Consider the following 10,235-nt stretch of genomic DNA (forward strand, 5'->3'; position numbering starts at 1 on the left):
CCATATCTGAAGATAACACATTTTCATTTTCAGATGATGGCTTCGAAGACTCCATTCCCTAACTGCCTGAAATTCATCGACCACAACCCAAGTGTGTTTTTCCTAGGCTGTTGCAATGAGAGACTGCAGAGTGTTATGCATGAATGGATATGAATGAGACTCTGGTCCTTTCAGCACTGGTAGAGCTGAAGCCATTTTGTGCTCTCAGCCACACAAATAGGAGAGCATAACACTGAATAAAGGCTTAATACAGCAGTCGCTGCAGTTGCGTTCATGCCGAGATTGAGACATTGATTGAGACATTCCGCTTACATTTTAATTTCCTTATATTCTGAATGGGGCCATGCGTCAGCAGGAACATGCTATCGTAACACCAAATCTTTTGTTTTTCCTCACTGAAAGTATATTGTTGACCTTAATGTATTTGAGTGGGGCATTTTTCAGTTGTATTTTTTATCTGTCTTTATCTGACGGCTTCCCACACACTGCAGTGTGCCCCCCCAACAATACAGCATTGAAATAGTCTAAAAATAGTTCACTGCACAAACATCGAAGCCTTAACATGGTGCATGGACAAAAGAAAGCAATAAACTCTGGAGTCCAGATCATTGCGGCTATTGGAGGAAATTATGTTTGGGCTTTTGTGTTTTTCTGTATAGCAAGATATATTATAGTGTTTTTAAAAAAACAAAAAAAAAACAGGCAACAGTATTCCAGGGCCACTGTTGATAGGAGCATGGTTTGAGAGTTTTTATTTTTATTTGAGAAGTTTTATTTTTAAAACTTGTCATTGTGTTCGAGAGCTCAGTTGACGTGCGGCACTTCTGCGTGAGAGCGTGTCGTGGCTCAGCCAAGGCTGGAGTGCAATCTTGAAAGCATTATCAGCCTTTATTTGAAGTATCTCTCCAATCTGTTCGCAGACACAGGAGCATGACAAAGACGGAGAGTCGGGGGCAATAAGCGGAAGGCCTTTCATTATCTTTTTTAAAGGGGCCTTATTGGATATGGCAGATTAATAAAGACTCACTCTCTCATGTGAGAAGGTGAGGGGTCATATCTGGAGAGGTTTATGTGTGTGTGTGTGTTGTGTGTGTGTATGGAATGTATGTTGGTATGTGCATTCAGGTTTTGCATGTGAACACAGGCTACAAAGAACGTATCCAAAACAGCCCCTTCCTTTGAAACATATTAGCCTTCGGAGGGGGGGGGGGGGGTTTGATGTCAGGTAGCTGGCTTCTCTCTCGTACATTTTTTCTCACCACATGACTTAGAATTCACATGAAACTCAGAATGGCTGATAAATGCCCTGGGGCCAAGAATAGAAATACAAATCGAATATAGGTATGTGATATACTGTATAATGAAAAAAAGTGAGAGAGAAAAAGATGCAGAACCTACTGTAACCTCTCATGTTTCGATTAGTTGACTTTAAATCACGGGTTCCTTTTCAGCTTGAGCAGTTCGTATGGAACACTACCTTTTTTTCCCAGCCAAAGGATTGTTGCGCAGCATATTTGGCAGCACATTAATATTCTAATAAAATCAGCACTTTTCCGTAGTCTTTTGGACATGCCAATCAAGTTCTGAATTATTGATGAAACGTTTGAATGTGAATGTGGAGATGAGAACAAAAACACATGAAAACACTTGGATGGAGTGCAGGCACATGGGGGATAGATAGAGCAACAAGCTGTGATACATACCGACATGTTATTCTAAATGTCAATGATTCCTGACAAAACAACAGGAATGTAGCAGCAGTAATTGCCCATGTTCATATTATGTACACATAAGAGAAGGCACTATACATCATTTAGATGCAAGGGTCATGAACATCATAATATACCATTAATATGTGTGCAATATGGCAGGAGTGGGGATGGTAGGATATACCCACGGCTGGGGTTGGGCCGTAGGCATGGGGCCAGAGGCAGAGCACCACAGGTGACCATCACCATATATTGCTTTTATACAATAATTCCATTACCAACAAATAAAATATATAGACATTAAATTGTGTTTTCTGTCATTTATTTAGAGTTTTGTTTGTTCATCCTCCGCCCAAAGTAATAGTTCCAATCATCGTCTCGATGTCTCCTGTTGCCAAGCAATGCAGCGTATCACTCAAGAGCTAAGTCAAGAGAGAGGCTATGTGCTTATGCTCAATAATTTGTATTGCCCACTATATATAGTCTATACATCACATGCTAAATTGAACATTTTACCTTCTGAATTTACTAAATGTTCTCACTCAATAACTGTCAAATGTGGCGTTATGAATTTCCAGCTCTCTTGTTTTGAATGAATGCAATGTTTAAGTCCGTTATTAGAGGTGTCTACTGTAAGTGGGGATGTCCTATAATATTCCCACTGTAGCTGCTCCCAAACTTATTCTCTTGGTCAGACTAATACTGATGTTTGTCTATTCTTTTATTGCATTTCTTCACAACTTCAAGCACTTTCAATCACTGTTCCATCAAACACCGTGAAAAACTGAAATAAAGTATAATACATTCTAACATAAGCATATTGTACCTAAGCATGTTCTTAAGAGTCCATGAGTATTCAATAGCCATCTTGCTCACGTATTAAACTAGTTGGCCTTAAGAAACATTTGCACTATCACATTGCAATACAAACATGAATTGCAAAACATCATAAACCAACATACCGTGTGCGCCTTCTGTGTGCGAAATTTAGGAGTTGCTGTAACGCTTTACTGTTTAATTATTCTCTTCTTTAGCACCTAACTCTGTGTACAGCATAGCACAACAAAAGCACAACAAAAAGGACAGTGTGCCCATTTTCACTGCCATTAGTTAAACTGATCACATGACCACAGTAGCTTAAAATGAAATGCAGCTCACCAGTTTGACCTGTAGGTGTCACTATTATGGAAACCCTTGTAAACCAAACTCACATAGGCAAATTAGGATTAACATTTACATTCTATAACTGTAATAAGCATAAAAAATCAGCAATCAGCAATTAATGAATAGTTTGACCGGAACTAATGCAAACCAAAATGCAAAACTTCACTGCCTTATTCAGTTCAAAACACCAAACAAACCCATTTTGGAGTAAATATATGTAATTTTATGTGTACATGTGCCAACTTCTTGTTTACCACATCAATAGGCAAACAATGTTTTTGAATAGCTGCGGTTGTATAATGCCTTTTTGCAAAGTTGGCAATGAACTGGATAATGAACTAGCAGGATTCACACACCCAGGGCAGAAATTGAAGATTAAATTTGAATTACAATCAAATTGAATTGAGCCTCGAGAGAGCGGACGACCAAATAGGCTATCGCTCCTGTCCCCTCAGGTGGCGACACATTCTTCGACCGCTGCCTTCTTAGTGGAATGCTGCCTGGTGCTAACAGTACATGTGCGACACATATAAGTCTATTTGAAAGCATTTGGCAGTCATTACAGCTAAATAGCTATCAGGCCGAGGGACGTTCAATATACCAAAACAATGTGTCTGCTGATTTCTTCATGCCTTAGTGTGAGCTTCGCCTTGGTTATTGCTCTCATTTATTTAGGTACAGCCAATTTCAAGTGTTTGTCAGTGTGACTTTCTTTTTCTTTTTTAAACTCTCATAGGAATGCCTACGGTGGCCTTTGGCGGTCACAGTGATTTGCAATTCCACTGTGCTGTGATGCTTAATGTGGGGATGTTTTCCGCGATCCAAAATGGTTTTACTGGTTACTGATGCGTACAAGGGCTGCTTAGGGGCCACTGGGTGCCTGGCATTGTCATTGATATTCAACCCGTGTGTGTGTGTGTGTGTGTGTGTGTGTGTGTGAATCAGATGAGAACGCCTCTTATGTGCAGCATCAAACTGTCATCTCCACCCTCAGTGCTGTGTAAAATCAGGAATTCATTAGGCCTTATCGGCTCTACCAGTGCAGCATAGGACCAATCAATGGAAGTGTAATTGACTATTTAAGTAATTTGCGCTTAAATTAAGACACCCATTACTTTGGCAAAATGTAGAGAAACCACATGAGGGCTGTCGTTAAAAACAGACGTCTGTGTTTTGGGGAGCGTGCCTTTGCATCGCACCGTTAAAGGACATTAAGTATTCCACGCATCCCCTCTTGTGTAGGTGGTCCTCTGCTTGTTTGCTTTCTGAAGGCAATTTGCTCTGACGCAGTCCGCACGTTTACCGCCGACTCTGAGGAGCACCTCCCCCACCAGCACCTTGAAAAACGAGTCCAACACCGGAGGGTCTCTCCAAGTGGCTTGGCAGCACTGCGCCAGCTCCTGGCATCATGGCGGGCGTCAGAAGACATTCTTCGCTAACATGGTGCCACCTGCTGCCCTGGTGTACATACGGCCCTCCGCTGCGTGACTCTAGCGCCTGGGCACAGAGACAGATGCTGTCAGCAGACTGGCAGCCCCCCCTCCCCCCCACACACACACACACAGACCCGGGTTACTATCCATCCGCGTGAACGGCGTCCAGATTTCGCCATGACGACCTCTCCCCATGACAGGCCTTCTTTTCCTCCTACTTTCCTATTTTTCTCTCTGCAGACGCTCCCTCTGCCCTCCGCAGGTCTCCCAGTGGGGGCTGTCAGAGCTGATGATGCCGCCGTCACCGTTGCCATCTATTTTCTCTCTTTAATTGCCCCATTTGTGCAGAGTCATTATGATGTTGATTAGCGCAAACGCTCACACAAGGCTAATCTCTTTCAGACACCTTTGTTTCTTTCTTTTGTTGTCTTATGTCCTTGTCTTTCTTCTCCTCTCTCGTTTCCTTCTTTCTTTCTCTTTTCTTTCTCTACACTATGTCCTTCACTCTGCGCCCCTCCCCCTATTTGTTACCCTGCCTATCCCTCTCTCTCTCTTTCTCACTCACTCTCTCCATCACGGTCAGGTGTCTGAGTCCAGTCTGGACTCCTTCCCGTCTGTAAAATGTTTGAGACAGACGGTGCTCCCTGGGGACGTGTTCCTCTTTAGCAAACAGCGGCCCATATTTGTCTAATTTCTCCATATTAATCTGCAGAAGGCAAGGAGTGCAGGGGGTCGCCATTGATTATTCATCATGCCATCTAATGAGTTTTCTCTCAAGTCCCATTCCCTTTCCCTGCGCACTTGCACATTTTGTATGTGTGTGTGTGTGTTTGTGAAGTGTGTGTCTGTGTAAGGAGTGTGTGTGTGGAGTGTGTGTGTGTGAGAAGAGTGTGTCGAGTGTGAGTGAGAGAGAGAGAGAGAACCTTTCCTAGACTCTTTTCTCTCTGTTTTCCTTTCTGCCACTTGCATCTCTCTCTTCTGTGCTCTAACTCTGAGCACTGTTCACCTATAATCTGTGCAGCTTCTATGTCGCTCCTGATCATTGGCCTTTTATTTCCTGGTTAGCTGTTTCCATAGTTACAGTCATCACTTCCATTGTGTTTCCACCCACAGTTTGCCCACTGTAAAAGAATCTCGCACACTTTGACATTTATGCTGTCGATACAGCAGAGGAATTACATCAGCAGGACACAGTAACAGACATCCTCCAGTATAGATTCACATCAGCTCCATGTGAGCTTGGAGGTGGTGCTACTCTGTGTTACATAGTGTCTAACAGTGTAGCCTATGCCTTATTTGAAGAAAAGGGTTGTCCTTGCTGGTTGAATATCCACTAATATATCTTTTTCTATGTTGTATCGATTTAGAGAGATGAGGTTTTACTTCTACAAACCTGACTGACATTTCCCCCCTTATCATTTCAACGAATTCAAAAGTATGCCAATGATCCTTTGTACATTTGTGTTTTCTCACTGTATGTTTTTTATACCTAATTCTAGATGGGAAAGTTTAGGTTCCACAAGAATTGAAAGGGGAAAAAATTAAAACACCCTTCTCAAATGCAACCACCTGAAGGTCCACCTGTTTCACTTGTGGATGCGCGAGAGGTTCACCCGTGATGCTATAAATATATGAATTTAAGCAAATATGAGGGTTTCCCCCTCAACCCTCCCCTTCGCTATGTCATTTTAATAAGGTTAACCTATGAGATAAAGACTGATTTATTAGCCAGCCTGCTTGGGTGTGATAGAATCGGGTTAGTGGGTGTGGGTTTCACCAGTGATGCTAATAAAGATGGTTCAGGCATTGCAGGGTTTCAGGAAAGCAATTGATTTAAATGCCAGCCTGCATCGTCTCCACACGTCCCACCCCACTATGCTTTATTAAGTGTTTTCTCTCAGATGGTCCTCTGAGACGTTTCCCTGCTCACCTATTGGTCACCCTTGTATGTTGGGGGTGGGAGCTCTACTGTGGGTGTGGTTGAGCTATCAATAATTCAGAGCAATATTACCAGCATGATGTCTTCTGGAGGGGGTGGTGGTTGTAGGTTAGAGGATAGTAGATAGAGCTTGAGATTGGAGGGTAGAAAAATGCAGGGGAAAAAGGGTCTGAAAAACTCAAACTAGTGTGAATCCAACTTCAATCCCTGATATTAATGGCAGTGTAAAGTAACTTATGGCCTCTGTAAAGACGCGTAATTAGTCTGTAAATCTCAAATGGAGCCTTTTCTGGCTTGAAAGGAGGCTCTGGTGGGGTTTAATATACTGGCATGTTTACACTCGCTGTTTTATAGACTCCGGATAGCAAGAGAAAGGAGGGAGCGAAAGAAAGGAAGGAGAGAAAATGTATGGAGGGAAGGATATTGATGGAGAGCGAGGGTCACAGGGATAGTAAGATGAGACAGCACAAGGCAGGCTAATATATAGGCCCACGGTTCTATGAAGATCCGGCCTTGCAGGCAGTCTGATGGGGTTTTCACCACCATGTTTCGTTTCTTTGATCATTTACAATAGCTGTGCAACAAACAGTGGCAGTCTCTGCCCGGTCAACTCCCCATGGTTTACTCTCACCCACTCGTTTTTCAGATGCAAGGCTAGAGGAGTTACGTAACCCTGTCGTGTCTATTTAAATCCCTAATCAACATGAAAGCAAGAGTATAGTGGAGAGCCTGGCACAAGCAGTGCCTGCTCAGCCCTCCGTGGAAATGAGAAACGTTGTGTTGAAATATGTACGTTGGGTAATGACGCTGAAGTTACCAGTGCGGTGGGGTCAATATTTCTCGAGATGTGAATTCCAGTAGCATACAGTCATGGAGTTTTGGGTGAATAATTGCCATTCGCAGGTCTGAGGTAATCTCGCAATCGATAATAAATAGGACCATTAAGTTACATTTTAACAATCCATAACTGCCGCCAGAAAATATGAGGCGATGAAAAGGCGAGAGGAGAAGAAACAGTGGGTTATTGAAGTGGCCCTAGTGTTTATTTTTCACATGTAACACAACCCTAGTCCAATAAAATCGAAAAAGGTAAGCCTTAAATCTTTAAAAATAAATAACACTCTTTTCCTGGATTTTCTTGGTATGGCATTGCATATGCAATTATTCAGCAACAGTTATCCTTAACTGGCCTCCAATTGAAGTCCATCAACTATGCATGAGCATGCGTAGCATGTCAAACAACGTCAGTTTCATATACATCACTACAGTTTTGCTTAGCGTGCATGTTCCTGTGGCCGTCGAACGTTGTCTCTGACATGAAATGAAACAAATGGATGTGTCAGGGAAATAAACCAGCTCAGTTTTGATCAGACGTAATGGTGCCAGAATGTAAAGACCGCGCACCATATAAAATATTCAACGCCACATCATTATCCACTAGCGGGATCAGTGTTTGATGATCCCGAGGGACATCATCCAGGTGTTTAGTGCGGGATTGTTTGAGTCCCCGCACGACAGGAAGCTGTGTCTCCACATGCCGACATCGAGTTACTGTTGCAAGAGTGTGTCGTTAAAGTGGGCTCGATGTAGAGTCTAGGGGAGAACGTGGTGTGATTGGATTCCTGCTGTGCCTTTTACAGCAAGGCTCTCTAGGAACAGTGTGGAGTGGAGGAGAGACAAATTAATAGCAGTCTTTGCCTCTTGTGCACGTATACACATTAAACCAGCATGATTGTTGATGATGATTCGGTTCATGTAGCACATATAGGATGTATGAAAACTTCTAACACTCACCTTTATTTCTTCCTCCAGGTGTTTCTTGCCTGCAATATGCTGTCTGACACCAGAGGGCGCATATCAGGACGGTGTGCAATTCTATGGCACTCTGTGACAATGATCTTGAGAATGCTTTGACCTGTGAAATGTATGGGTCTGCTAATGTGGAAATTGATTTATTATCTAAAACTGACCTACTTGTTTTGCAGGAGACCACTGAAAAGCTGCCATTGGGACTGGTCAGCAAAGGTTAAATCCAGAGCCATTTAACACATATTTATCCAAGAAATCTCCAGAGATTTGACGTCTTTTTTTAAGAAGAGTCCATTATATTGAAAATAACTTTAGGAGGTTATCATCAAAATGTATAAAAAAAGATAAGATAATGATGAATCCTGTATGTGGACTAAACCTAGTCTTGGATGAAAACAGAACATCAATGGAGATCTCCATTGACAAAAAAAGCCCATTTAATCTAGGACTAAGCTTAATCCATGTGTGCGAAACGGGTCCAGAAGAACATAATGGTTAAAGGCGGCATAGAGCACAAGATAATCTAGGAGGTGTTACATTCTTTTCATTAGCAATTCAATTAGAATAGGGGCACCCAGAGGCAATACCTTTGAGCATTAATGTACTCTAAAGGTTATTCTGGTTCCAAGGTTCACAGTCAGAGATGGGCTTTTTAACCATGTTCAGAATTAATTTCGAGACTGTGATAAAGCAACCGATTAGTGGAACGGGAATGGGACCGATAACATTTGGTGCCTGGAGATGGTGGGTGATCACCCTATATATCTGGTGCACTCTCCATTATAAGATGATCAGGAAGCTAGATTACTTGGGACATGGGGCAAATAATAAAGCAGTGCACTATCATGTAAAACAACAAAACACAGCAAACGCAGAACACAAAGGCCTTTGTCCGGTATATTTACAAAGCCCGAGTCTTAATACACACACAAAACCTCTCATTGGCCAAAATGATCTCCAGCTCCAGGGCAACTCTTAATGCGGTTAGTGTCTGTGGTTTGGTTGAGTTATTGGCCAGATAAAGATGTTAGACATGCTTTTTTTGGAGATAAGTAGTTCCCATTTGTGGCACTCTCCCTGCTACAGAGTAAAAGCCGAAGTCCCAGAGGAAGCGCGGCTCCTTGGCTGTGCCCTTCTCCTGTGTCAACAGAGCTGCAGCGACGGAATAGAGAACAGTGACCTCCTGACCGCTGACATCTGACCCCGTATACAGGAGCTTTTAAGCTGCTCTTCAAAGAATGGAGGATGTCTCCCTGGATGGCCAACCATTTATTTCCATTAAACAAACACACACACATCTGTGTCTGAAGGCTGAGCAGGTTAGTGAGACTGGATTGATTGATTTCATTCATTTTGCAGAAGCATCATGATTCTTGTTTAAGGTCACAGTGGTGCTCTTTAACCCTTTGTTTTTCAAGCTGCATGGCATGAAAAATGACTTGCACCACAGGCTTGTGTATATGATTATTTTGGTTTTCCGATAATGCCAAGTGAGTCATTCCCTGTCAAATCAAATAAGGTTTTTGCTGCCCAATCTCAGATTTTCTCTATATCATGGATGGGTCCTAAAGTATTTCTATTCAAATCCTATCTTCATATTTTGTAGCCCATGATATTACCTCAGTTTTACAGCCTAAAACACATGATCTGGGAAGCCATGTTTGGACATTAATGTCTTAAAATCGACTATTGTCCAAACAGTCCAAACTTTGTAGGATTGAAGACAAACATGTTCTCAGGATGACTGAGCCACTAAAAGTTTGCAAGGCAGGTAATAGATAAGAGAGATAAGATGATAAGGTCATAGATATAGAAAAGTGCAAAAAGTGACATTAAGCGATTATAAATTCATTTTTGCTACCCATTTGGTACAACAAATATATTTTATTTATGCTGTGCCAATATTTGAGGTCTCCACCTGAAGACAGCGTTTTTCTGACATTTTCAAAGGACTAAAATGGTATGTGGGATAGCTTGTAGGAAATCTATGTAAAAGTATTTGGGTATTTAGGGCGCATTCATACTAGACCATCTGGTCCGGACCTGAGTTTGTTTGGACCGATGGTTCGGTGACCTGGGTCCGGACCAGAGTCCGCTAGAAAACAGTGGTCTGGGGTACAGTTTGTTAGAACAATTTGAATGCTGTCTTTTTCAAAACCAAGACAAAACTGCTGTTTTCGC

The sequence above is a fragment of the Alosa pseudoharengus genome, unplaced genomic scaffold, assembly GCF_046254945.1.
Source record: "Alosa pseudoharengus isolate Yale_2024_CS ecotype anadromous, Long Island Sound unplaced genomic scaffold, YU_APseudo_1.1 YU_APseudo_1.1_scf_17, whole genome shotgun sequence".
NCBI lineage: Eukaryota > Metazoa > Chordata > Actinopteri > Clupeiformes > Clupeidae > Alosa > Alosa pseudoharengus.